The sequence below is a fragment of the Pseudophryne corroboree genome, chromosome 11 (assembly GCF_028390025.1).
Source record: "Pseudophryne corroboree isolate aPseCor3 chromosome 11, aPseCor3.hap2, whole genome shotgun sequence".
Lineage (NCBI taxonomy): Eukaryota > Metazoa > Chordata > Amphibia > Anura > Myobatrachidae > Pseudophryne > Pseudophryne corroboree.
In genome coordinates, this window is record NC_086454.1 from 64,012,121 (window position 1) to 64,038,398 (window position 26,278).

The window sequence follows — 26,278 nt, forward strand, 5'->3', positions numbered from 1 at the left end:
ACACAATCTACAAGAACATAAAGAATTGACTTTGAAGTATAACTAGTGGTGTTGGAATGTTTGCTATATTGCATACCAGCGAGACGAGGTGGCCGAGTGGTTAAGGCGATGGACTGCTAATCCATTGTGCTCTGCACGCATGGGTTCAAATCCCATCCTTGTCGTCACGATGCTCTTTAGGTAGAAGAGGCATTTTTACAAATACTGCTTCATAAACCAGCAAGTGAAGCTGACACAAAAATGGCCAAAATAAATAAGTCAAATCAAGATGTCTACTTTAAGATGGTAAACATGAGCAAGTGTCTTGATATTTGAACATGCATTGTCAATACTACTATCTTGAATTTGTTTGGCAAATGCTTTATTTCCCCATGATGGTGGATTAGCTCACAAGTATAGGTTAAAATGATTTATGTTTAGATAATTAAAGTCTATGACATTTATTGGGCTTTATTAAACTGATATGGGGTGCAGTTAAAAATTTTTACAGCAGAGCCCTTAATATAGGTTAAACCTTATTCCTGCATAATTTTCTTGTTTACATTACAGTGACAGCAAACTCTAAATGGTGATGTTTGTAATATTTGCAGAGATTTGAAATTACTGTAACTCATGTAACATAGTCTGTCACTTCCTTAAAGACAAGCATAGAACACATTTAGTGAAAATTAATACATTACTTTTACAGAGAAGGTCATGTTATTGGCCAGAAGTATTAAAAATCATTTTTGTTTGTGAGGTGGGTGATGGTGGATTTGTTCACAAGTTTCGGTTAAAATTAAATAAATGTTCCTAAAGCCAAGGATGGTTGAAAGTCGACTTGCTATCAAGCTCGTGATTGTGAAAATGACACAATCTACAAGAACATAAAGAATTGACTTTGAAGTATAACTAGTGGTGTTGGAATGTTTCCCAGATTGCATACCAGTGAGACGAGGTGGCCGAGTGGTTAAGGCGATGGACTGCTAATCCATTGTGCTCTACACGCATGGGTTCAAATCCCATCCTCGTCGTCACAATTCTTTTTAGGTAGAAGAGGCATTTTTACAAATACTGATACTGACACACAAATGGCCAAAATAAACAATTCAAATCAAGAAGTCTACTTTAAGATGGTAAACATGAGCAAGTGTCTTGATATTTGAACATGCAATGTCAATACTACTATCTAGAATTTATTTTGCAAATGCTTTATCCCCCATCATGGTGGATTAGCTCACAAGTATAGGTTAAAATGATTTATGTTTAGATAATTTAAAGTCTATGACATTTCTTGGGCTCTGTTAAACTGATATGGGATGCAGTTAAAACATTTTTACAGCAGAGCCCTTAATATAGGTTAAACCTTATTCCTGCATAATTTTCTTGTTTACATTACAGTGACAGCAAACTCTAAATGGTGATGTTTGTAATATTTGCAGAGATTTGAAATTACTGTAACTCATGTAACATAGTCTGTCACTTCATTAAAGACAAGCATAGAACACATTTAGTGAAAATTAATACATTACTTTTACAGAGAAGGTCATGTTATTGGCCAGAAGTATTAAAAATCATTTTTGTTTGTGAGGTGGGTGATGGTGGATTTGTTCACAAGTTTCAGTTAAAATTAAATAAATGTTCCTAAAGCCAAGGATGGTTGAAAGTCGACTTGCTATCAAGCTCGTAATTGTGAAAATGACACAATCTACAAGAACATAAAGAATTGACTTTGAAGTATAACTAGTGGTGTTGGAATGTTTGCCATATTGCATAGCAGCGAGACGAGGTGGCCGAGTGGTTAAGGCGATGGACTGCTAATCCATTGTGCTCTGCACGCATGGGTTCAAATCCCATCCTCGTCGTCACAATGCTTTTTAGGTAGAAGAGGCATTTTTACAAATACTGCTACTGACACACAAATTGACAAAATAAATAAGTCAAATCAAGAAGTCTACTTTAAGATGGTAAACATGAGCAAGTGTCTTGATATTTGAACATGCAATGTCAATACTACTATCTAGAATTTATTTTGCAAATGCTTTATCCCCCATGATGGTGGATTAGCTCACAAGTATAGGTTAAAATGATTTATGTTTAGATAATTTAAAGTCTATGACATTTCTTGGGCTTTGTTAAACTGATATGGGATGCAGTTAAAACATTTTTACAGCAGAGCCCTTAATATAGGTTAAACCTTATTCCTGCATAATTTTCTTGTTTACATTACAGTGACAGCAAACTCTAAATGGTGATGTTTGTAATATTTGCAGAGATTTGAAATTACTGTAAATCATGTAACAGTCTGTCACTTCATTAAAGACAAGCATAGAACACATTTAGTGAAAATTAATACATTACTTTTACAGAGAAGGTCATGTTATTGGCCAGAAGTATTAAAAATCATTTTTGTTTGTGAGGTGGGTGATGGTGGATTTGTTCACAAGTTTTGGTTAAAATTAAATAAATGTTCCTAAAGCCAAGGATGGTTGAAAGTCGACTTGCTATCAAGCTCGTGATTGTGAAAATTACACAATCTACAAGAACATAAAGAATTGACTTTGAAGTATAACTAGTGGTGTTGGAATGTTTCCCAGATTGCATACCAGTGAGACGAGGTGGCTGAGTGGTTAAGGCGATGGACTGCTAATCCATTGTGCTCTACACGCATGGGTTCAAATCCCATCCTCGTCGTCACAATGCTTTTTAGGTAGAAGAGGCATTTTTACAAATACTGATACTGACACACAAATGGCCAAAATAAACAATTCAAATCAAGAAGTCTACTTTAAGATGGTAAACATGAGCAAGTGTCTTGATATTTGAACATGCAATGTCAATACTACTATCTAGAATTTATTTTGCAAATGCTTTATCCCCCATCATGGTGGATTAGCTCACAAGTATAGGTTAAAATGATTTATGTTTAGATAATTTAAAGTCTATGACATTTCTTGGGCTCTGTTAAACTGATATGGGATGCAGTTAAAACATTTTTACAGCAGAGCCCTTAATATAGGTTAAACCTTATTCCTGCATAATTTTCTTGTTTACGTTACAGTGACAGCAAACTCTAAATGGTGATGTTTGTAATATTTGCAGAGATTTGAAATTACTGTAACTCATGTAACATAGTCTGTCACTTCATTAAAGACAAGCATAGAACACATTTAGTGAAAATTAATACATTACTTTTACAGAGAAGGTCATGTTATTGGCCAGAAGTATTAAAAATCATTTTTGTTTGTGAGGTGGGTGATGGTGGATTTGTTCACAAGTTTCAGTTAAAATTAAATAAATGTTCCTAAAGCCAAGGATGGTTGAAAGTCGACTTGCTATCAAGCTCGTAATTGTGAAAATGACACAATCTACAAGAACATAAAGAATTGACTTTGAAGTATAACTAGTGGTGTTGGAATGTTTGCCATATTGCATAGCAGCGAGACGAGGTGGCCGAGTGGTTAAGGCGATGGACTGCTAATCCATTGTGCTCTGCACGCATGGGTTCAAATCCCATCCTCGTCGTCACAATGCTTTTTAGGTAGAAGAGGCATTTTTACAAATACTGCTACTGACACAAATGGCCAAAATAAACAAGTCAAATCAAGAAGTCTACTTTAAGATGGTAAACATGAGCAAGTGTCTTGATATTTGAACATGCAATGTCAATACTACTATCTAGAATTTATTTTGCAAATGCTTTATCCCCCATGATGGTGGATTAGCTCACAAGTATAGGTTAAAATGATTTATGTTTAGATAATTTAAAGTCTATGACATTTCTTGGGCTTTGTTAAACTGATATGGGATGCAGTTAAAACATTTTTACAGCAGAGCCCTTAATATAGGTTAAACCTTATTCCTGCATAATTTTCTTGTTTACATTACAGTGACAGCAAACTCTAAATGGTGATGTTTGTAATATTTGCAGAGATTTGAAATTACTGTAACTCATGTAACAGTCTGTCACTTCATTAAAGACAAGCATAGAACACATTTAGTGAAAATTAATACATTACTTTTACAGAGAAGGTCATGTTATTGGCCAGAAGTATTAAAAATCATTTTTGTTTGTGAGGTGGATGATGGTGAATTTGTTCACAAGTATCGGTTAAAATTAAATAAATGTTCCTAAAGCCAAGGATGGTTGAAAGTCGACTTGCTATCAAGCTCGTGATTGTGAAAATGACACAATCTACAAGAACATAAAGAATTGACTTTGAAGTATAACTAGTGGTGTTGGAATGTTTGCTATATTGCATACCAGCGAGACGAGGTGGCCGAGTGGTTAAGGCGATGGACTGCTAATCCATTGTGCTCTGCACGCATGGGTTCAAATCCCATCCTTGTCGTCACGATGCTCTTTAGGTAGAAGAGGCATTTTTACAAATACTGCTTCATAAACCAGCAAGTGAAGCTGACACACAAATGGCCAAAATAAACAAGTCAAATCAAGAAGTCTACTTTAAGATGGTAAACATGAGCAAGTGTCTTGATATTTGAACATGCAATGTAAATACTACTATCTAGAATTTATTTTGCAAATGCTTTATTCCCCATGATGGTGGATTAGCTCACAAGTATAGGTTAAAATGATTTATGTTTAGATAATTAAAGTCTATGACATTTCTTGGGCTTTGTTAAACTGATATGGGATGCAGTTAAAAAAATTTTACAGCAGAGCCCTTAATATAGGTTAAACCTTATTCCTGCATAATTTTCTTGTTTACATTACAGTGACAGCAAACTTTAAATGGTGATGTTTGTAATATTTGCAGAGATTTGAAATTACTGTAACTCATGTAACATAGTCTGTCACTTCATTAAAGACAAGCATAGAACACATTTAGTGAAAATTAATACATTACTTTTACAGAGAAGGTCATGTTATTGGCCAGAAGTATTAAAAATCATTTTTGTTTGTGAGGTGGGTGATGGTGGATTTGTTCACAAGTTTTGGTTAAAATTAAATAAATGTTCCTAAAGCCAAGGATGGTTGAAAGTCGACTTGCTATCAAGCTCGTGATTGTGAAAATTACACAATCTACAAGAACATAAAGAATTGACTTTGAAGTATAACTAGTGGTGTTGGAATTTTTGCCAGATTGCATACCAGTGAGACGAGGTGGCCGAGTGGTTAAGGCGATGGACTGCTAATCCATTGTGCTCTGCACGCATGGGTTCAAATCCCATCCTTGTCGTCACAATGCTTTTTAGGTAGAAGAGGCATTTTTACAAATACTGCTACTGACACACAAATGGCCAAAATAAACAAGTCAAATCAAGAAGTCTACTTTAAGATGGTAAACATGAGCAAGTGTCTTGATATTTGGACATGCAATGTCAATACTACTATCTAGAATTTATTTTGCAAATTCTTTATCCCCCATGATGGTGGATTAGCTCACAAGTATAGGTTAAAATAATATATGTTTAGATAATTAAAGTCTATGACATTTCTTGGGCTTTATTAAACTGATATGGGGTGCAGTTAAATTTTTTTACAGCAGAGCCCTTAATATAGGTTAAACCTTATTCCTGCATAATTTTCTTGTTTACATTACAGTGACAGCAAACTCTAAATGGTGATGTTTGTAATATTTGCAGAGATTTGAAATTACTGTAACTCACGTAACATAGTCTGTCACTTCCTAAAAGACAAGCATAGAACACATTTAGTGAAAATTAATACATTACTTTTACAGAGAAGGTCATGTTATTGGCCAGAAGTATTAAAAATCATTTTTGTTTGTGAGGTGGGTGATGGTGGATTTGTTCACAAGTTTTGGTTAAAATTAAATAAATGTTCCTAAAGCCAAGGATGGTTGAAAGTCGACTTGCTATCAAGCTCGTGATTGTGAAAATTACACAATCTACAAGAACATAAAGAATTGACTTTGAAGTATAACTAGTGGTGTTGGAATTTTTGCCAGATTGCATACCAGTGAGACGAGGTGGCCGAGTGGTTAAGGCGATGGACTGCTAATCCATTGTGCTCTGCACGCATGGGTTCAAATCCCATCCTTGTCGTCACGATGCTCTTTAGGTAGAAGAGGCATTTTTACAAATACTGCTTCATAAACCAGCAAGTGAAGCTGACACAAAAATGGCCAAAATATACAAGTCAAATCAAGAAGTCTACTTTAAGATGGTAAACATGAGCAAGTGTCTTGATATTTGAACATGCATTGTCAATACTACTATCTTGAATTTGTTTGGCAAATGCTTTATTTCCCCATGATGGTGGATTAGCTCACAAGTATAGGTTAAAATGATTTATGTTTAGATAATTAAAGTCTATGACATTTCTTGGGCTTTATTAAACTGATATGGGGTGCAGTTAAAATGTTTTACAGCAGAGCCCTTAATATAGGTTAAACCTTATTCCTGCATAATTTTCTTGTTTACATTACAGTGACAGCAAACTCTAAATGGTGATGTTTGTAATATTTGCAGAGATTTGAAATTACTGTAACTCATGTAACATAGTCTGTCACTTCCTTAAAGACAAGCATAGAACACATTTAGTGAAAATTAATACATTACTTTTACAGAGAAGGTCATGTTATTGGCCAGAAGTATTAAAAATCATTTTTGTTTGTGAGGTGGGTGATGGTGGATTTGTTCACAAGTTTCGGTTAAAATTAAATAAATGTTCCTAAAGCCAAGGATGGTTGAAAGTCGACTTGCTATCAAGCTCGTGATTGTGAAAATGACACAATCTACAAGAACATAAAGAATTGACTTTGAAGTATAACTAGTGGTGTTGGAATTTTTGCCAGATTGCATACCAGTGAGATGAGGTGGCCGAGTGGTTAAGGCGATGGACTGCTAATCCATTGTGCTCTGCACGCATGGGTTCAAATCCCATCCTTGTCGTCACAATGCTTTTTAGGTAGAAGAGGCATTTTTACAAATACTGCTACTGACACACAAATGGCCAAAATAAACAAGTCAAATCAAGAAGTCTACTTTAAGATGGTAAACATGAGCAAGTGTCTTGATATTTGAATATGCAATGTCAATACTACTATCTAGAATTTATTTTGCAAATGCTTTATCCCCCATGATGGTGGATTAGCTCACAAGTATAGGTTAAAATAATATATGTTTAGATAATTAAAGTCTATGACATTTCTTGGGCTTTTATTAAACTGATATGGGGTGCAGTTAAATTTTTTACAGCAGAGCCCTTAATATAGGTTAAACCTTATTCCTGCATAATTTTCTTGTTTACATTACAGTGACAGCAAACTCTAAATGGTGATGTTTGTAATATTTGCAGAGATTTGAAATTACTGTAACTCACGTAACATAGTCTGTCAATTCCTAAAAGACAAGCATAGAACACATTTAGTGAAAATTAATACATTACTTTTACAGAGAAGGTCATGTTATTGGCCAGAAGTATTAAAAATCATTTTTGTTTGTGAGGTGGGTGATGGTGGATTTGTTCACAAGTTTCAGTTAAAATTAAATAAATGTTCCTAAAGCCAAGGATGGTTGAAAGTCGACTTGCTATCAAGCTCGTAATTGTGAAAATGACACAATCTACAAGAACATAAAGAATTGACTTTGAAGTATAACTAGTGGTGTTGGAATGTTTGCCATATTGCATAGCAGCGAGACGAGGTGGCCGAGTGGTTAAGGCGATGGACTGCTAATCCATTGTGCTCTGCACGCATGGGTTCAAATCCCATCCTCGTCGTCACAATGCTTTTTAGGTAGAAGAGGCATTTTTACAAATACTGCTACTGACACACAAATGGCCAAAATAAACAAGTCAAATCAAGAAGTCTACTTTAAGATGGTAAACATGAGCAAGTGTCTTGATATTTGAACATGCAATGTCAATACTATTATCTAGAATTTATTTTGCAAATGCTTTATCCCCCATGATGGTGGATTAGCTCACAAGTATAGGTTAAAATGATTTATGTTTAGATAATTTAAAGTCTATGACATTTCTTGGGCTCTGTTAAACTGATATGGGATGCAGTTAAAACATTTTTACAGCAGAGCCCTTAATATAGGTTAAACCTTATTCCTGCATAATTTTCTTGTTTACATTACAGTGACAGAAAACTCTAAATGGTGATGTTTGTAATATTTGCAGAGATTTGAAATTACTGTAACTCATGTAACATAGTCTGTCACTTCATTAAAGACAAGCATAGAACACATTTAGTGAAAATTAATACATTACTTTTATAGAGAAGGTCATGTTATTGGCCAGAAGTATTAAAAATCATTTTTGTTTGTGAGGTGGGTGATGGTGGATTTGTTCACAAGTTTCGGTTAAAATTAAATAAATGTTCCTAAAGCCAAGGATGGTTGAAAGTCGACTTGCTATCAAGCTCGTGATTGTGAAAATGACACAATCTACAAGAACATAAAGAAATGACTTTGAAGTATAACAAGTGGTGTTGGAAAGTTTGCCAAATTGCATACCAGTGAGACGAGGCGGCCGAGTGGTTAAGGCGATGGACTGCTAATCCATTGTGCTCTGCACGCATGGGTTCAAATCCCATCCTCGTCGTCATAATGCTCTTTCGGTAGAAGAGGCATTTTTACAAATACTGCATCATAAACCAGCAAGTGAAGCTGACACAAAAATGGCCAAAATAAACAAGTCAAATAAAGAAGTTTACTTTAAGATGGTAAACATGAGCAAGTGTCTTGATATTTGAACATGCATTGTCAATACTACTATCTTGAATTTGTTTGGCAAATGCTTTATTTCCCCGTGATGGTGGATTAACTCACAAGTATAGGTTAAAATAATTTATGTTTAGATAATTAAAGTCTATGACATTTCTTGGGCTTTATTAAACTGATATGGGGTGCAGTTAATTTTTTTTACAGCAGAGCCCTTAATATAGGTTAAACCTTATTCCTGCATAATTTTCTTGTTTACATTACAGTGACAGCAAACTCTAAATGGTGATGTTTGTAATATTTGCAGAGATTTGAAATTACTGTAACTCATGTAACATAGTCTGTCACTTCATTAAAGACAAGCATAGAACACATTTAGTGAAAATTAATACATTACTTTTACAGAGAAGGTCATGTTATTGGCCAGAAGTATTAAAAATCATTTTTGTTTGTGAGGTGGGTGATGGTGGATTTGTTCACAAGTTTTGGTTAAAATTAAATAAATGTTCCTAAAGCCAAGGATGGTTGAAAGTCGACTTGCTATCAAGCTCGTGATTGTGAAAATGACACAATCTACAAGAACATAAAGAATAGACTTTGAAGTATAACTAGTGGTGTTGGAATTATTGCCAGATTGCATACCAGTGAGACGAGGTGGCCGAGTGGTTAAGGCGATGGACTGCTAATCCATTGTGCTCTGCACGCATGGGTTCAAATCCCATCCTTGTCGTCACAATGCTTTTTAGGTAGAAGAGGCATTTTTACAAATACTGCTACTGACACACAAATGGCCAAAATAAACAAGTCAAATCAAGAAGTCTACTTTAAGATGGTAAACATGAGCAAGTGTCTTGATATTTGAACATGCAATGTCAATACTACTATCTAGAATTTATTTTGCAAATGCTTTATCCCCCATGATGGTGGATTAGCTCACAAGTATAGGTTAAAATAATATATGTTTAGATAATTAAAGTCTATGACATTTCTTGGGCTTTATTAAACTGATATGGGGTGCAGTTAATTTTTTTTACAGCAGAGCCCTTAATATAGGTTAAACCTTATTCCTGCATAATTTTCTTGTTTACATTACAGTGACAGCAAACTCTAAATGGTGATGTTTGTAATATTTGCAGAGATTTGAAATTACTGTTACTCACGTAACATAGTCTGTCACTTCCTAAAAGACAAGCATAGAACACATTTAGTGAAAATTAATACATTACTTTTACAGAGAAGGTCATGTTATTGGCCAGAAGTATTAAAAATCATTTTTGTTTGTGAGGTGGGTGATGGTGGATTTGTTCACAAGTTTCGGTTAAAATTAAATAAATGTTCCTAAAGCCAAGGATGGTTGAAAGTCGACTTGCTATCAAGCTCGTGATTGTGAAAATGACACAATCTACAAGAACATAAAGAATTGACTTTGAAGTATAACTAGTGGTGTTGGAATGTTTGCTATATTGCATACCAGCGAGACGAGGTGGCCGAGTGGTTAAGGCGATGGACTGCTAATCCATTGTGCTCTGCACGCATGGGTTCAAATCCCATCCTTGTCGTCACGATGCTCTTTAGGTAGAAGAGGCATTTTTACAAATACTGCTTCATAAACCAGCAAGTGAAGCTGACACAAAAATGGCCAAAATAAATAAGTCAAATCAAGATGTCTACTTTAAGATGGTAAACATGAGCAAGTGTCTTGATATTTGAACATGCATTGTCAATACTACTATCTTGAATTTGTTTGGCAAATGCTTTATTTCCCCATGATGGTGGATTAGCTCACAAGTATAGGTTAAAATGATTTATGTTTAGATAATTAAAGTCTATGACATTTATTGGGCTTTATTAAACTGATATGGGGTGCAGTTAAAAATTTTTACAGCAGAGCCCTTAATATAGGTTAAACCTTATTCCTGCATAATTTTCTTGTTTACATTACAGTGACAGCAAACTCTAAATGGTGATGTTTGTAATATTTGCAGAGATTTGAAATTACTGTAACTCATGTAACATAGTCTGTCACTTCCTTAAAGACAAGCATAGAACACATTTAGTGAAAATTAATACATTACTTTTACAGAGAAGGTCATGTTATTGGCCAGAAGTATTAAAAATCATTTTTGTTTGTGAGGTGGGTGATGGTGGATTTGTTCACAAGTTTCGGTTAAAATTAAATAAATGTTCCTAAAGCCAAGGATGGTTGAAAGTCGACTTGCTATCAAGCTCGTGATTGTGAAAATGACACAATCTACAAGAACATAAAGAATTGACTTTGAAGTATAACTAGTGGTGTTGGAATGTTTCCCAGATTGCATACCAGTGAGACGAGGTGGCCGAGTGGTTAAGGCGATGGACTGCTAATCCATTGTGCTCTACACGCATGGGTTCAAATCCCATCCTCGTCGTCACAATTCTTTTTAGGTAGAAGAGGCATTTTTACAAATACTGATACTGACACACAAATGGCCAAAATAAACAATTCAAATCAAGAAGTCTACTTTAAGATGGTAAACATGAGCAAGTGTCTTGATATTTGAACATGCAATGTCAATACTACTATCTAGAATTTATTTTGCAAATGCTTTATCCCCCATCATGGTGGATTAGCTCACAAGTATAGGTTAAAATGATTTATGTTTAGATAATTTAAAGTCTATGACATTTCTTGGGCTCTGTTAAACTGATATGGGATGCAGTTAAAACATTTTTACAGCAGAGCCCTTAATATAGGTTAAACCTTATTCCTGCATAATTTTCTTGTTTACATTACAGTGACAGCAAACTCTAAATGGTGATGTTTGTAATATTTGCAGAGATTTGAAATTACTGTAACTCATGTAACATAGTCTGTCACTTCATTAAAGACAAGCATAGAACACATTTAGTGAAAATTAATACATTACTTTTACAGAGAAGGTCATGTTATTGGCCAGAAGTATTAAAAATCATTTTTGTTTGTGAGGTGGGTGATGGTGGATTTGTTCACAAGTTTCAGTTAAAATTAAATAAATGTTCCTAAAGCCAAGGATGGTTGAAAGTCGACTTGCTATCAAGCTCGTAATTGTGAAAATGACACAATCTACAAGAACATAAAGAATTGACTTTGAAGTATAACTAGTGGTGTTGGAATGTTTGCCATATTGCATAGCAGCGAGACGAGGTGGCCGAGTGGTTAAGGCGATGGACTGCTAATCCATTGTGCTCTGCACGCATGGGTTCAAATCCCATCCTCGTCGTCACAATGCTTTTTAGGTAGAAGAGGCATTTTTACAAATACTGCTACTGACACACAAATTGACAAAATAAATAAGTCAAATCAAGAAGTCTACTTTAAGATGGTAAACATGAGCAAGTGTCTTGATATTTGAACATGCAATGTCAATACTACTATCTAGAATTTATTTTGCAAATGCTTTATCCCCCATGATGGTGGATTAGCTCACAAGTATAGGTTAAAATGATTTATGTTTAGATAATTTAAAGTCTATGACATTTCTTGGGCTTTGTTAAACTGATATGGGATGCAGTTAAAACATTTTTACAGCAGAGCCCTTAATATAGGTTAAACCTTATTCCTGCATAATTTTCTTGTTTACATTACAGTGACAGCAAACTCTAAATGGTGATGTTTGTAATATTTGCAGAGATTTGAAATTACTGTAAATCATGTAACAGTCTGTCACTTCATTAAAGACAAGCATAGAACACATTTAGTGAAAATTAATACATTACTTTTACAGAGAAGGTCATGTTATTGGCCAGAAGTATTAAAAATCATTTTTGTTTGTGAGGTGGGTGATGGTGGATTTGTTCACAAGTTTTGGTTAAAATTAAATAAATGTTCCTAAAGCCAAGGATGGTTGAAAGTCGACTTGCTATCAAGCTCGTGATTGTGAAAATTACACAATCTACAAGAACATAAAGAATTGACTTTGAAGTATAACTAGTGGTGTTGGAATTTTTGCCAGATTGCATACCAGTGAGACGAGGTGGCCGAGTGGTTAAGGCGATGGACTGCTAATCCATTGTGCTCTGCACGCATGGGTTCAAATCCCATCCTTGTCGTCACGATGCTCTTTAGGTAGAAGAGGCATTTTTACAAATACTGCTTCATAAACCAGCAAGTGAAGCTGACACAAAAATGGCCAAAATATACAAGTCAAATCAAGAAGTCTACTTTAAGATGGTAAACATGAGCAAGTGTCTTGATATTTGAACATGCATTGTCAATACTACTATCTTGAATTTGTTTGGCAAATGCTTTATTTCCCCATGATGGTGGATTAGCTCACAAGTATAGGTTAAAATGATTTATGTTTAGATAATTAAAGTCTATGACATTTCTTGGGCTTTATTAAACTGATATGGGGTGCAGTTAAAATGTTTTACAGCAGAGCCCTTAATATAGGTTAAACCTTATTCCTGCATAATTTTCTTGTTTACATTACAGTGACAGCAAACTCTAAATGGTGATGTTTGTAATATTTGCAGAGATTTGAAATTACTGTAACTCATGTAACATAGTCTGTCACTTCCTTAAAGACAAGCATAGAACACATTTAGTGAAAATTAATACATTACTTTTACAGAGAAGGTCATGTTATTGGCCAGAAGTATTAAAAATCATTTTTGTTTGTGAGGTGGGTGATGGTGGATTTGTTCACAAGTTTCGGTTAAAATTAAATAAATGTTCCTAAAGCCAAGGATGGTTGAAAGTCGACTTGCTATCAAGCTCGTGATTGTGAAAATGACACAATCTACAAGAACATAAAGAATTGACTTTGAAGTATAACTAGTGGTGTTGGAATTTTTGCCAGATTGCATACCAGTGAGATGAGGTGGCCGAGTGGTTAAGGCGATGGACTGCTAATCCATTGTGCTCTGCACGCATGGGTTCAAATCCCATCCTTGTCGTCACAATGCTTTTTAGGTAGAAGAGGCATTTTTACAAATACTGCTACTGACACACAAATGGCCAAAATAAACAAGTCAAATCAAGAAGTCTACTTTAAGATGGTAAACATGAGCAAGTGTCTTGATATTTGAATATGCAATGTCAATACTACTATCTAGAATTTATTTTGCAAATGCTTTATCCCCCATGATGGTGGATTAGCTCACAAGTATAGGTTAAAATAATATATGTTTAGATAATTAAAGTCTATGACATTTCTTGGGCTTTTATTAAACTGATATGGGGTGCAGTTAAATTTTTTACAGCAGAGCCCTTAATATAGGTTAAACCTTATTCCTGCATAATTTTCTTGTTTACATTACAGTGACAGCAAACTCTAAATGGTGATGTTTGTAATATTTGCAGAGATTTGAAATTACTGTAACTCACGTAACATAGTCTGTCAATTCCTAAAAGACAAGCATAGAACACATTTAGTGAAAATTAATACATTACTTTTACAGAGAAGGTCATGTTATTGGCCAGAAGTATTAAAAATCATTTTTGTTTGTGAGGTGGGTGATGGTGGATTTGTTCACAAGTTTCAGTTAAAATTAAATAAATGTTCCTAAAGCCAAGGATGGTTGAAAGTCGACTTGCTATCAAGCTCGTAATTGTGAAAATGACACAATCTACAAGAACATAAAGAATTGACTTTGAAGTATAACTAGTGGTGTTGGAATGTTTGCCATATTGCATAGCAGCGAGACGAGGTGGCCGAGTGGTTAAGGCGATGGACTGCTAATCCATTGTGCTCTGCACGCATGGGTTCAAATCCCATCCTCGTCGTCACAATGCTTTTTAGGTAGAAGAGGCATTTTTACAAATACTGCTACTGACACACAAATGGCCAAAATAAACAAGTCAAATCAAGAAGTCTACTTTAAGATGGTAAACATGAGCAAGTGTCTTGATATTTGAACATGCAATGTCAATACTATTATCTAGAATTTATTTTGCAAATGCTTTATCCCCCATGATGGTGGATTAGCTCACAAGTATAGGTTAAAATGATTTATGTTTAGATAATTTAAAGTCTATGACATTTCTTGGGCTCTGTTAAACTGATATGGGATGCAGTTAAAACATTTTTACAGCAGAGCCCTTAATATAGGTTAAACCTTATTCCTGCATAATTTTCTTGTTTACATTACAGTGACAGAAAACTCTAAATGGTGATGTTTGTAATATTTGCAGAGATTTGAAATTACTGTAACTCATGTAACATAGTCTGTCACTTCATTAAAGACAAGCATAGAACACATTTAGTGAAAATTAATACATTACTTTTATAGAGAAGGTCATGTTATTGGCCAGAAGTATTAAAAATCATTTTTGTTTGTGAGGTGGGTGATGGTGGATTTGTTCACAAGTTTCGGTTAAAATTAAATAAATGTTCCTAAAGCCAAGGATGGTTGAAAGTCGACTTGCTATCAAGCTCGTGATTGTGAAAATGACACAATCTACAAGAACATAAAGAAATGACTTTGAAGTATAACAAGTGGTGTTGGAAAGTTTGCCAAATTGCATACCAGTGAGACGAGGCGGCCGAGTGGTTAAGGCGATGGACTGCTAATCCATTGTGCTCTGCACGCATGGGTTCAAATCCCATCCTCGTCGTCATAATGCTCTTTCGGTAGAAGAGGCATTTTTACAAATACTGCATCATAAACCAGCAAGTGAAGCTGACACAAAAATGGCCAAAATAAACAAGTCAAATAAAGAAGTTTACTTTAAGATGGTAAACATGAGCAAGTGTCTTGATATTTGAACATGCATTGTCAATACTACTATCTTGAATTTGTTTGGGAAATGCTTTATTTCCCCGTGATGGTGGATTAACTCACAAGTATAGGTTAAAATAATTTATGTTTAGATAATTAAAGTCTATGACATTTCTTGGGCTTTATTAAACTGATATGGGGTGCAGTTAATTTTTTTTACAGCAGAGCCCTTAATATAGGTTAAACCTTATTCCTGCATAATTTTCTTGTTTACATTACAGTGACAGCAAACTCTAAATGGTGATGTTTGTAATATTTGCAGAGATTTGAAATTACTGTAACTCATGTAACATAGTCTGTCACTTCATTAAAGACAAGCATAGAACACATTTAGTGAAAATTAATACATTACTTTTACAGAGAAGGTCATGTTATTGGCCAGAAGTATTAAAAATCATTTTTGTTTGTGAGGTGGGTGATGGTGGATTTGTTCACAAGTTTTGGTTAAAATTAAATAAATGTTCCTAAAGCCAAGGATGGTTGAAAGTCGACTTGCTATCAAGCTCGTGATTGTGAAAATGACACAATCTACAAGAACATAAAGAATAGACTTTGAAGTATAACTAGTGGTGTTGGAATTATTGCCAGATTGCATACCAGTGAGACGAGGTGGCCGAGTGGTTAAGGCGATGGACTGCTAATCCATTGTGCTCTGCACGCATGGGTTCAAATCCCATCCTTGTCGTCACAATGCTTTTTAGGTAGAAGAGGCATTTTTACAAATACTGCTACTGACACACAAATGGCCAAAATAAACAAGTCAAATCAAGAAGTCTACTTTAAGATGGTAAACATGAGCAAGTGTCTTGATATTTGAACATGCAATGTCAATACTACTATCTAGAATTTATTTTGCAAATGCTTTATCCCCCATGATGGTGGATTAGCTCACAAGTATAGGTTAAAATAATATATGTTTAGATAATTAAAGTCTATGACATTTCTTGGGCTTTATTAAACTGATATGGGGTGCAGTTAATTTTTTTTACAGCAGAGCCCTTAATATAGGTTAAACCTTATTCCTGCATAATTTTCTTGTTTACATTACAGTGACAGCAAACTCTAAATGGTGATGTTTGTAATATTTGCAGAGATTTGAAATTACTGTTACTCACGTAACATAGTCTGTCACTTCCTAAAAGACAAGCATAGAACACATTTAGTGAAAATTAATACATTACTTTTACAGAGAAGGTCATGTTATTGGCCAGAAGTATTAAAAATCATTTTTGTTTGTGAGGTGGGTGATGGTGGATTTGTTCACAAGTTTCGGTTAAAATTAAATAAATGTTCCTAAAGCCAAGGATGGTTGAAAGTCGACTTGCTATCAAGCTCGTGATTGTGAAAATGACACAATCTACAAGAACATAAAGAATTGACTTTGAAGTATAACTAGTGGTGTTGGAATGTTTGCTATATTGCATACCAGCGAGACGAGGTGGCCGAGTGGTTAAGGCGATGGACTGCTAATCCATTGTGCTCTGCACGCATGGGTTCAAATCCCATCCTTGTCGTCACGATGCTCTTTAGGTAGAAGAGGCATTTTTACAAATACTGCTTCATAAACCAGCAAGTGAAGCTGACACAAAAATGGCCAAAATAAATAAGTCAAATCAAGATGTCTACTTTAAGATGGTAAACATGAGCAAGTGTCTTGATATTTGAACATGCATTGTCAATACTACTATCTTGAATTTGTTTGGCAAATGCTTTATTTCCCCATGATGGTGGATTAGCTCACAAGTATAGGTTAAAATGATTTATGTTTAGATAATTAAAGTCTATGACATTTATTGGGCTTTATTAAACTGATATGGGGTGCAGTTAAAATTTTTTACAGCAGAGCCCTTAATATAGGTTAAACCTTATTCCTGCATAATTTTCTTGTTTACATTACAGTGACAGCAAACTCTAAATGGTGATGTTTGTAATATTTGCAGAGATTTGAAATTACTGTAACTCATGTAACATAGTCTGTCACTTCCTTAAAGACAAGCATAGAACACATTTAGTGAAAATTAATACATTACTTTTACAGAGAAGGTCATGTTATTGGCCAGAAGTATTAAAAATCATTTTTGTTTGTGAGGTGGGTGATGGTGGATTTGTTCACAAGTTTCGGTTAAAATTAAATAAATGTTCCTAAAGCCAAGGATGGTTGAAAGTCGACTTGCTATCAAGCTCGTGATTGTGAAAATGACACAATCTACAAGAACATAAAGAATTGACTTTGAAGTATAACTAGTGGTGTTGGAATGTTTCCCAGATTGCATACCAGTGAGACGAGGTGGCCGAGTGGTTAAGGCGATGGACTGCTAATCCATTGTGCTCTACACGCATGGGTTCAAATCCCATCCTCGTCGTCACAATTCTTTTTAGGTAGAAGAGGCATTTTTACAAATACTGATACTGACACACAAATGGCCAAAATAAACAATTCAAATCAAGAAGTCTACTTTAAGATGGTAAACATGAGCAAGTGTCTTGATATTTGAACATGCAATGTCAATACTACTATCTAGAATTTATTTTGCAAATGCTTTATCCCCCATCATGGTGGATTAGCTCACAAGTATAGGTTAAAATGATTTATGTTTAGATAATTTAAAGTCTATGACATTTCTTGGGCTCTGTTAAACTGATATGGGATGCAGTTAAAACATTTTTACAGCAGAGCCCTTAATATAGGTTAAACCTTATTCCTGCATAATTTTCTTGTTTACATTACAGTGACAGCAAACTCTAAATGGTGATGTTTGTAATATTTGCAGAGATTTGAAATTACTGTAACTCATGTAACATAGTCTGTCACTTCATTAAAGACAAGCATAGAACACATTTAGTGAAAATTAATACATTACTTTTACAGAGAAGGTCATGTTATTGGCCAGAAGTATTAAAAATCATTTTTGTTTGTGAGGTGGGTGATGGTGGATTTGTTCACAAGTTTCAGTTAAAATTAAATAAATGTTCCTAAAGCCAAGGATGGTTGAAAGTCGACTTGCTATCAAGCTCGTAATTGTGAAAATGACACAATCTACAAGAACATAAAGAATTGACTTTGAAGTATAACTAGTGGTGTTGGAATGTTTGCCATATTGCATAGCAGCGAGACGAGGTGGCCGAGTGGTTAAGGCGATGGACTGCTAATCCATTGTGCTCTGCACGCATGGGTTCAAATCCCATCCTCGTCGTCACAATGCTTTTTAGGTAGAAGAGGCATTTTTACAAATACTGCTACTGACACACAAATTGACAAAATAAATAAGTCAAATCAAGAAGTCTACTTTAAGATGGTAAACATGAGCAAGTGTCTTGATATTTGAACATGCAATGTCAATACTACTATCTAGAATTTATTTTGCAAATGCTTTATCCCCCATGATGGTGGATTAGCTCACAAGTATAGGTTAAAATGATTTATGTTTAGATAATTTAAAGTCTATGACATTTCTTGGGCTTTGTTAAACTGATATGGGATGCAGTTAAAACATTTTTACAGCAGAGCCCTTAATATAGGTTAAACCTTATTCCTGCATAATTTTCTTGTTTACATTACAGTGACAGCAAACTCTAAATGGTGATGTTTGTAATATTTGCAGAGATTTGAAATTACTGTAAATCATGTAACAGTCTGTCACTTCATTAAAGACAAGCATAGAACACATTTAGTGAAAATTAATACATTACTTTTACAGAGAAGGTCATGTTATTGGCCAGAAGTATTAAAAATCATTTTTGTTTGTGAGGTGGATGATGGTGAATTTGTTCACAAGTATCAGTTAAAATTAAATAAATGTTCCTAAAGCCAAGGATGGTTAAAAGTCGACTTGCTATCAAGCTCGTGATTGTGAAAATGACACAATCTACAAGAACATAAAGAAATGACTTTGAAGTATAACAAGTGGTGTTGGAAAGTTTGCCAAATTGCATACCAGTGAGACGAGGCGGCCGAGTGGTTAAGGCGATGGACTGCTAATCCATTGTGCTCTGCACACATGGGTTCAAATCCCATCCTCGTCGTCATAATGCTCTTTCGGTAGAAGAGGTATTTTTACAAATACTGCATCATAAACCAGCAAGTGAAGCTGACACAAAAATGGCCAAAATAAACAAGTCAAATAAAGAAGTTTACTTTAAGATGGTAAACATGAGCAAGTGTCTTGATATTTGAACATGCATTGTCAATACTACTATCTTGAATTTGTTTGGCAAATGCTTTATTTCCCCGTGATGGTGGATTAACTCACAAGTATAGGTTAAAATGATTTATGTTTAGATAAATAAAGTCTATGACATTTCTTGGGCTTTATTAAACTGATATGGGGTGCAGTTAAAAATTTTTACAGCAGAGCCCTTAATATAGGTTAAACCTTATTCCTGCATAATTTTCTTGTTTACATTACAGTGACAGCAAACTCTAAATGGTGATGTTTGTAATATTTGCAGAGATTTGAAATTACTGTAACTCATGTAACATAGTCTGTCACTTCCTTAAAGACAAGCATAGAACACATTTAGTGAAAATTAATACATTACTTTTACAGAGAAGGTCATGTTATTGGCCAGAAGTATTAAAAATCATTTTTGTTTGTGAGGTGGGTGATGGTGGATTTGTTCACAAGTTTCGGTTAAAATTAAATAAATGTTCCTAAAGCCAAGGATGGTTGAAAGTCGACTTGCTATCAAGCTCGTGATTGTGAAAATGACACAATCTACAAGAACATAAAGAATTGACTTTGAAGTATAACTAGTGGTGTTGGAATGTTTCCCAGATTGCATACCAGTGAGACGAGGTGGCTGAGTGGTTAAGGCGATGGACTGCTAATCCATTGTGCTCTACACGCATGGGTTCAAATCCCATCCTCGTCGTCACAATGCTTTTTAGGTAGAAGAGGCATTTTTACAAATACTGATACTGACACACAAATGGCCAAAATAAACAATTCAAATCAAGAAGTCTACTTTAAGATGGTAAACATGAGCAAGTGTCTTGATATTTGAACATGCAATGTCAATACTACTATCTAGAATTTATTTTGCAAATGCTTTATCCCCCATCATGGTGGATTAGCTCACAAGTATAGGTTAAAATGATTTATGTTTAGATAATTTAAAGTCTATGACATTTCTTGGGCTCTGTTAAACTGATATGGGATGCAGTTAAAACATTTTTACAGCAGAGCCCTTAATATAGGTTAAACCTTATTCCTGCATAATTTTCTTGTTTACGTTACAGTGACAGCAAACTCTAAATGGTGATGTTTGTAATATTTGCAGAGATTTGAAATTACTGTAACTCATGTAACATAGTCTGTCACTTCATTAAAGACAAGCATAGAACACATTTAGTGAAAATTAATACATTACTTTTACAGAGAAGGTCATGTTATTGGCCAGAAGTATTAAAAATCATTTTTGTTTGTGAGGTGGGTGATGGTGGATTTGTTCACAAGTTTCAGTTAAAATTAAATAAATGTTCCTAAAGCCAAGGATGGTTAAAAGTCGACTTGCTATCAAGCTCGTAATTGTGAAAATGACACAATCTACAAGAACATAAAGAATTGACTTTGAAGTATAACTAGTGGTGTTGGAATGTTTGCCATATTGCATAGCAGCGAGACGAGGTGGCCGAGTGGTTAAGGCGATGGACTGCTAATCCATTGTGCTCTGCACGCATGGGTTCAAATCCCATCCTCGTCGTCACAATGCTTTTTAGGTAGAAGAGGCATTTTTACAAATACTGCTACTGACACACAAATTGCCAAAATAAATAAGTCAAATCAAGAAGTCTACTTTAAGATGGTAAACATGAGCAAGTGTCTTGATATTTGAACATGCAATGTCAATACTACTATCTAGAATTTATTTTGCAAATGCTTTATCCCCCATGATGGTGGATTAGCTCACAAGTATAGGTTAAAATGATTTATGTTTAGATAATTTAAAGTCTATGACATTTCTTGGGCTTTGTTAAACTGATATGGGATGCAGTTAAAACATTTTTACAGCAGAGCCCTTAATATAGGTTAAACCTTATTCCTGCATAATTTTCTTGTTTACATTACAGTGACAGCAAACTCTAAATGGTGATGTTTGTAATATTTGCAGAGATTTGAAATTACTGTAACTCATGTAACAGTCTGTCACTTCATTAAAGACAAGCATAGAACACATTTAGTGAAAATTAATACATTACTTTTACAGAGAAGGTCATGTTATTGGCCAGAAGTATTAAAAATCATTTTTGTTTGTGAGGTGGATGATGGTGAATTTGTTCACAAGTATCGGTTAAAATTAAATAAATGTTCCTAAAGCCAAGGATGGTTGAAAGTCGACTTGCTATCAAGCTCGTGATTGTGAAAATGACACAATCTACAAGAACATAAAGAATTGACTTTGAAGTATAACTAGTGGTGTTGGAATGTTTGCCAGATTGCGTACCAGTGAGACGAGGTGGCCGAGTGGTTAAGGCGATGGACTGCTAATCCATTGTGCTCTACACGCATGGGTTCAAATCCCATCCTCGTCGTCACAATGCTTTTTAGGTAGAAGAGGCATTTTTACAAATACTGCTACTGACACACAAATGGCCAAAATAAACAAGTCAAATCAAGAAGTCTACTTTAAGATGGTAAACATGAGCAAGTGTCTTGATATTTGAACATGCAATGTCAATACTACTATCTAGAATTTATTTTGCAAATGCTTTATCCCCCATGATGGTGGATTAGCTCACAAGTATAGGTTAAAATAATATATGTTTAGATAATTAAAGTCTATGACATTTCTTGGGCTTTATTAAACTGATATGGGGTGCAGTTAAAATTTTTTACAGCAGAGCCCTTAATATAGGTTAAACCTTATTCCTGCATAATTTTCTTGTTTACATTACAGTGACAGCAAACTCTAAATGGTGATGTTTGTAATATTTGCAGAGATTTGAAATTACTGTTACTCACGTAACATAGTCTGTCACTTCCTAAAAGACAAGCATAGAACACATTTAGTGAAAATTAATACATTACTTTTACAGAGAAGGTCATGTTATTGGCCAGAAGTATTAAAAATCATTTTTGTTTGTGAGGTGGGTGATGGTGGATTTGTTCACAAGTTTCGGTTAAAATTAAATAAATGTTCCTAAAGCCAAGGATGGTTGAAAGTCGACTTGCTATCAAGCTCGTGATTGTGAAAATGACACAATCTACAAGAACATAAAGAATTGACATTGAAGTATAACTAGTGGTGTTGGAATGTTTGCTATATTGCATACCAGCGAGACGAGGTGGCCGAGTGGTTAAGGCGATGGACTGCTAATCCATTGTTCTCTGCACGCATGGGTTCAAATCCCATCCTTGTCGTCACGATGCTCTTTAGGTAGAAGAGGCATTTTTACAAATACTGCTTCATAAACCAGCAAGTGAAGCTGACACAAAAATGGCCAAAATAAACAAGTCAAATCAAGAAGTCTACTTTAAGATGGTAAACATGAGCAAGTGTCTTGATATTTGAACATGCATTGTCAATACTACTATCTTGAATTTGTTTGGCAAATGCTTTATTTCCCCATGATGGTGGATTAGCTCACAAGTATAGGTTAAAATGATTTATGTTTAGATAATTAAAGTCTATGACATTTCTTGGGCTTTATTAAACTGATATGGGGTGCAGTTAAAAAATTTTACAGCAGAGCCCTTAATATAGGTTAAACCTTATTCCTGCATAATTTTCTTGTTTACATTACAGTGACAGCAAACTCTAAATGGTGATGTTTGTAATATTTGCAGAGATTTGAAATTACTGTAACTCATGTAACATAGTCTGTCACTTCCTTAAAGACAAGCATAGAACACATTTAGTGAAAATTAATACATTACTTTTACAGAGAAGGTCATGTTATTGGCCAGAAGTATTAAAAATCATTTTTGTTTGTGAGGTGGGTGATGGTGGATTTGTTCACAAGTTTCGGTTAAAATTAAATAAATGTTCCTAAAGCCAAGGATGGTTGAAAGTCGACTTGCTATCAAGCTCGTGATTGTGAAAATGACACAATCTACAAGAACATAAAGAATTGACTTTGAAGTATAACCAGTGGTGTTGGAATGTTTCCCAGATTGCATACCAGTGAGACGAGGTGGCCGAGTGGTTAAGGCGATGGACTGCTAATCCATTGTGCTCTACACGCATGGGTTCAAATCCCATCCTCGTCATCACAATGCTTTTTAGGTAGAAGAGGCATTTTTACAAATACTGATACTGACACACAAATGGCCAAAATAAACAATTCAAATCAAGAAGTCTACTTTAAGATGGTAAACATGAGCAAGTGTCTTGATATTTGAACATGCAATGTCAATACTACTATCTAGAATTTATTTTGCAAATGCTTTATCCCCCATCATGGTGGATTAGCTCACAAGTATAGGTTAAAATGATTTATGTTTAGATAATTTAAAGTCTATGACATTTCTTGGGCTCTGTTAAACTGATATGGGATGCAGTTAAAACATTTTTACAGCAGAGCCCTTAATATAGGTTAAACCTTATTCCTGCATAATTTTCTTGTTTACATTACAGTGACAGCAAACTCTAAATGGTGATGTTTGTAATATTTGCAGAGATTTGAAATTACTGTAACTCATGTAACATAGTCTGTCACTTCATTAAAGACAAGCATAGAACACATTTAGTGAAAATTAATACATTACTTTTACAGAGAAGGTCATGTTATTGGCCAGAAGTATTAAAAATCATTTTTGTTTGTGAGGTGGGTGATGGTGGATTTGTTCACAAGTTTCAGTTAAAATTAAATAAATGTTCCTAAAGCCAAGGATGGTTGAAAGTCGACTTGCTATCAAGCTCGTAATTGTGAAAATGACACAATCTACAAGAACATAAAGAATTGACTTTGAAGTATAACTAGTGGTGTTGGAATGTTTGCCATATTGCATAGCAGCGAGACGTGGTGGCCGAGTGGTTAAGGCGATGGACTGCTAATCCATTGTGCTCTGCACGCATGGGTTCAAATCCCATCCTCGTCGTCACAATGCTTTTTAGGTAGAAGAGGCATTTTTACAAATACTGCTACTGACACACAAATTGCCAAAATAAATAAGTCAAATCAAGAAGTCTACTTTAAGATGGTAAACATGAGCAAGTGTCTTGATATTTGAACATGCAATGTCAATACTACTATCTAGAATTTATTTTGCAAATGCTTTATCCCCCATGATGGTGGATTAGCTCACAAGTATAGGTTAAAATGATTTATGTTTAGATAATTTAAAGTCTATGACATTTCTTGGGCTTTGTTAAACTGATATGGGATGCAGTTAAAACATTTTTACAGCAGAGCCCTTAATATAGGTTAAACCTTATTCCTGCATAATTTTCTTGTTTACATTACAGTGACAGCAAACTCTAAATGGTGATGTTTGTAATATTTGCAGAGATTTGAAATTACTGTAACTCATGTAACAGTCTGTCACTTCATTAAAGACAAGCATAGAACACATTTAGTGAAAATTAATACATTACTTTTACAGAGAAGGTCATGTTATTGGCCAGAAGTATTAAAAATCATTTTTGTTTGTGAGGTGGATGATGGTGAATTTGTTCACAAGTATCGGTTAAAATTAAATAAATGTTCCTAAAGCCAAGGATGGTTGAAAGTCGACTTGCTATCAAGCTCGTGATTGTGAAAATGACACAATCTACAAGAACATAAAGAATTGACTTTGAAGTATAACTAGTGGTGTTGGAATGTTTGCTATATTGCATACCAGCGAGACGAGGTGGCCGAGTGGTTAAGGCGATGGACTGCTAATCCATTGTGCTCTGCACGCATGGGTTCAAATCCCATCCTTGTCGTCACGATGCTCTTTAGGTAGAAGAGGCATTTTTACAAATACTGCTTCATAAACCAGCAAGTGAAGCTGACACAAAAATGGCCAAAATAAACAAGTCAAATCAAGAAGTCTACTTTAAGATGGTAAACATGAGCAAGTGTCTTGATATTTGAACATGCATTGTCAATACTACTATCTTGAATTTGTTTGGCAAATGTTTTATTTCCTCATGATGGTGGATTAGCTCACAAGTATAGGTTAAAATGATTTATGTTTAGATAATTAAAGTCTATGACATTTCTTGGGCTTTGTTAAACTGATATGGGATGCAGTTAAAACATTTTTACAGCAGAGCCCTTAATATAGGTTAAACCTTATTCCTGCATAATTTTCTTGTTTACATTACAGTGACAGCAAACTCTAAATGGTGATGTTTGTAATATTTGCAGAGATTTGAAATTACTGTAACTCATGTAACATAGTCTGTCACTTCATTAAAGACAAGCATAGAACACATTTAGTGAAAATTAATACATTACTTTTACAGAGAAGGTCATGTTATTGGCCAGAAGTATTAAAAATCATTTTTGTTTGTGAGGTGGGTGATGGTGGATTTGTTCACAAGTTTTGGTTAAAATTAAATAAATGTTCCTAAAGCCAAGGATGGTTGAAAGTCGACTTGCTATCAAGCTCGTGATTGTGAAAATGACACAATCTACAAGAACATAAAGAATTGACTTTGAAGTATAACTAGTGGTGTTGGAATTTTTGCCAGATTGCATACCAGTGAGACGAGGTGGCCGAGTGGTTAAGGCGATGGACTGCTAATCCATTGTGCTCTGCACGCATGGGTTCAAATCCCATCCTTGTCGTCACAATGCTTTTTAGGTAGAAGAGGCATTTTTACAAATACTGCTACTGACACACAAATGGCCAAAATAAACAAGTCAAATCAAGAAGTCTACTTTAAGATTGTAAACATGAGCAAGTGTCTTGATATTTGAACATGCAATGTCAATACTACTATCTAGAATTTATTTTGCAAATTCTTT

The 26,278-nt window shown here is 34.7% G+C and overlaps 32 non-coding genes across 32 annotated transcripts; all 32 read left to right on the plus strand.

Annotated features, from left to right (window-relative positions):
- Nucleotides 1-82: 82 nt before the first annotated feature.
- Nucleotides 83-164, plus strand: TRNAS-GCU (transfer RNA serine (anticodon GCU)). Its single transcript has one exon. It is a non-coding gene; the product is annotated as a tRNA-Ser (tRNA).
- Nucleotides 165-931: 767 nt separating this feature from the next.
- On the plus strand, nt 932-1,013 carry TRNAS-GCU (transfer RNA serine (anticodon GCU)). The gene has a single exon. It is a non-coding gene; the product is annotated as a tRNA-Ser (tRNA).
- A 749-nt stretch (nt 1,014-1,762) lies between these two features.
- TRNAS-GCU (transfer RNA serine (anticodon GCU)) lies at nt 1,763-1,844 on the plus strand. The gene has a single exon. It is a non-coding gene; the product is annotated as a tRNA-Ser (tRNA).
- A 747-nt stretch (nt 1,845-2,591) lies between these two features.
- On the plus strand, nt 2,592-2,673 carry TRNAS-GCU (transfer RNA serine (anticodon GCU)). The gene has a single exon. It is a non-coding gene; the product is annotated as a tRNA-Ser (tRNA).
- A 749-nt stretch (nt 2,674-3,422) lies between these two features.
- TRNAS-GCU (transfer RNA serine (anticodon GCU)) lies at nt 3,423-3,504 on the plus strand. Its single transcript has one exon. It is a non-coding gene; the product is annotated as a tRNA-Ser (tRNA).
- A 745-nt stretch (nt 3,505-4,249) lies between these two features.
- On the plus strand, nt 4,250-4,331 carry TRNAS-GCU (transfer RNA serine (anticodon GCU)). Its single transcript has one exon. It is a non-coding gene; the product is annotated as a tRNA-Ser (tRNA).
- Nucleotides 4,332-5,098: 767 nt separating this feature from the next.
- On the plus strand, nt 5,099-5,180 carry TRNAS-GCU (transfer RNA serine (anticodon GCU)). Its single transcript has one exon. It is a non-coding gene; the product is annotated as a tRNA-Ser (tRNA).
- Nucleotides 5,181-5,927: 747 nt separating this feature from the next.
- On the plus strand, nt 5,928-6,009 carry TRNAS-GCU (transfer RNA serine (anticodon GCU)). Its single transcript has one exon. It is a non-coding gene; the product is annotated as a tRNA-Ser (tRNA).
- A 767-nt stretch (nt 6,010-6,776) lies between these two features.
- TRNAS-GCU (transfer RNA serine (anticodon GCU)) lies at nt 6,777-6,858 on the plus strand. The gene has a single exon. It is a non-coding gene; the product is annotated as a tRNA-Ser (tRNA).
- Nucleotides 6,859-7,605: 747 nt separating this feature from the next.
- Nucleotides 7,606-7,687, plus strand: TRNAS-GCU (transfer RNA serine (anticodon GCU)). The gene has a single exon. It is a non-coding gene; the product is annotated as a tRNA-Ser (tRNA).
- A 749-nt stretch (nt 7,688-8,436) lies between these two features.
- Nucleotides 8,437-8,518, plus strand: TRNAS-GCU (transfer RNA serine (anticodon GCU)). The gene has a single exon. It is a non-coding gene; the product is annotated as a tRNA-Ser (tRNA).
- Nucleotides 8,519-9,285: 767 nt separating this feature from the next.
- TRNAS-GCU (transfer RNA serine (anticodon GCU)) lies at nt 9,286-9,367 on the plus strand. Its single transcript has one exon. It is a non-coding gene; the product is annotated as a tRNA-Ser (tRNA).
- A 747-nt stretch (nt 9,368-10,114) lies between these two features.
- TRNAS-GCU (transfer RNA serine (anticodon GCU)) lies at nt 10,115-10,196 on the plus strand. Its single transcript has one exon. It is a non-coding gene; the product is annotated as a tRNA-Ser (tRNA).
- A 767-nt stretch (nt 10,197-10,963) lies between these two features.
- TRNAS-GCU (transfer RNA serine (anticodon GCU)) lies at nt 10,964-11,045 on the plus strand. The gene has a single exon. It is a non-coding gene; the product is annotated as a tRNA-Ser (tRNA).
- A 749-nt stretch (nt 11,046-11,794) lies between these two features.
- TRNAS-GCU (transfer RNA serine (anticodon GCU)) lies at nt 11,795-11,876 on the plus strand. The gene has a single exon. It is a non-coding gene; the product is annotated as a tRNA-Ser (tRNA).
- A 747-nt stretch (nt 11,877-12,623) lies between these two features.
- TRNAS-GCU (transfer RNA serine (anticodon GCU)) lies at nt 12,624-12,705 on the plus strand. The gene has a single exon. It is a non-coding gene; the product is annotated as a tRNA-Ser (tRNA).
- Nucleotides 12,706-13,472: 767 nt separating this feature from the next.
- On the plus strand, nt 13,473-13,554 carry TRNAS-GCU (transfer RNA serine (anticodon GCU)). Its single transcript has one exon. It is a non-coding gene; the product is annotated as a tRNA-Ser (tRNA).
- Nucleotides 13,555-14,301: 747 nt separating this feature from the next.
- Nucleotides 14,302-14,383, plus strand: TRNAS-GCU (transfer RNA serine (anticodon GCU)). Its single transcript has one exon. It is a non-coding gene; the product is annotated as a tRNA-Ser (tRNA).
- A 749-nt stretch (nt 14,384-15,132) lies between these two features.
- On the plus strand, nt 15,133-15,214 carry TRNAS-GCU (transfer RNA serine (anticodon GCU)). Its single transcript has one exon. It is a non-coding gene; the product is annotated as a tRNA-Ser (tRNA).
- Nucleotides 15,215-15,981: 767 nt separating this feature from the next.
- On the plus strand, nt 15,982-16,063 carry TRNAS-GCU (transfer RNA serine (anticodon GCU)). The gene has a single exon. It is a non-coding gene; the product is annotated as a tRNA-Ser (tRNA).
- Nucleotides 16,064-16,810: 747 nt separating this feature from the next.
- TRNAS-GCU (transfer RNA serine (anticodon GCU)) lies at nt 16,811-16,892 on the plus strand. Its single transcript has one exon. It is a non-coding gene; the product is annotated as a tRNA-Ser (tRNA).
- A 767-nt stretch (nt 16,893-17,659) lies between these two features.
- On the plus strand, nt 17,660-17,741 carry TRNAS-GCU (transfer RNA serine (anticodon GCU)). The gene has a single exon. It is a non-coding gene; the product is annotated as a tRNA-Ser (tRNA).
- Nucleotides 17,742-18,490: 749 nt separating this feature from the next.
- On the plus strand, nt 18,491-18,572 carry TRNAS-GCU (transfer RNA serine (anticodon GCU)). Its single transcript has one exon. It is a non-coding gene; the product is annotated as a tRNA-Ser (tRNA).
- Nucleotides 18,573-19,319: 747 nt separating this feature from the next.
- TRNAS-GCU (transfer RNA serine (anticodon GCU)) lies at nt 19,320-19,401 on the plus strand. Its single transcript has one exon. It is a non-coding gene; the product is annotated as a tRNA-Ser (tRNA).
- A 767-nt stretch (nt 19,402-20,168) lies between these two features.
- Nucleotides 20,169-20,250, plus strand: TRNAS-GCU (transfer RNA serine (anticodon GCU)). The gene has a single exon. It is a non-coding gene; the product is annotated as a tRNA-Ser (tRNA).
- A 749-nt stretch (nt 20,251-20,999) lies between these two features.
- Nucleotides 21,000-21,081, plus strand: TRNAS-GCU (transfer RNA serine (anticodon GCU)). Its single transcript has one exon. It is a non-coding gene; the product is annotated as a tRNA-Ser (tRNA).
- A 747-nt stretch (nt 21,082-21,828) lies between these two features.
- On the plus strand, nt 21,829-21,910 carry TRNAS-GCU (transfer RNA serine (anticodon GCU)). Its single transcript has one exon. It is a non-coding gene; the product is annotated as a tRNA-Ser (tRNA).
- A 747-nt stretch (nt 21,911-22,657) lies between these two features.
- On the plus strand, nt 22,658-22,739 carry TRNAS-GCU (transfer RNA serine (anticodon GCU)). Its single transcript has one exon. It is a non-coding gene; the product is annotated as a tRNA-Ser (tRNA).
- A 767-nt stretch (nt 22,740-23,506) lies between these two features.
- TRNAS-GCU (transfer RNA serine (anticodon GCU)) lies at nt 23,507-23,588 on the plus strand. Its single transcript has one exon. It is a non-coding gene; the product is annotated as a tRNA-Ser (tRNA).
- A 749-nt stretch (nt 23,589-24,337) lies between these two features.
- TRNAS-GCU (transfer RNA serine (anticodon GCU)) lies at nt 24,338-24,419 on the plus strand. Its single transcript has one exon. It is a non-coding gene; the product is annotated as a tRNA-Ser (tRNA).
- A 747-nt stretch (nt 24,420-25,166) lies between these two features.
- TRNAS-GCU (transfer RNA serine (anticodon GCU)) lies at nt 25,167-25,248 on the plus strand. Its single transcript has one exon. It is a non-coding gene; the product is annotated as a tRNA-Ser (tRNA).
- A 768-nt stretch (nt 25,249-26,016) lies between these two features.
- Nucleotides 26,017-26,098, plus strand: TRNAS-GCU (transfer RNA serine (anticodon GCU)). The gene has a single exon. It is a non-coding gene; the product is annotated as a tRNA-Ser (tRNA).
- The last annotated feature ends 180 nt before the right edge of the window (nt 26,099-26,278 follow it).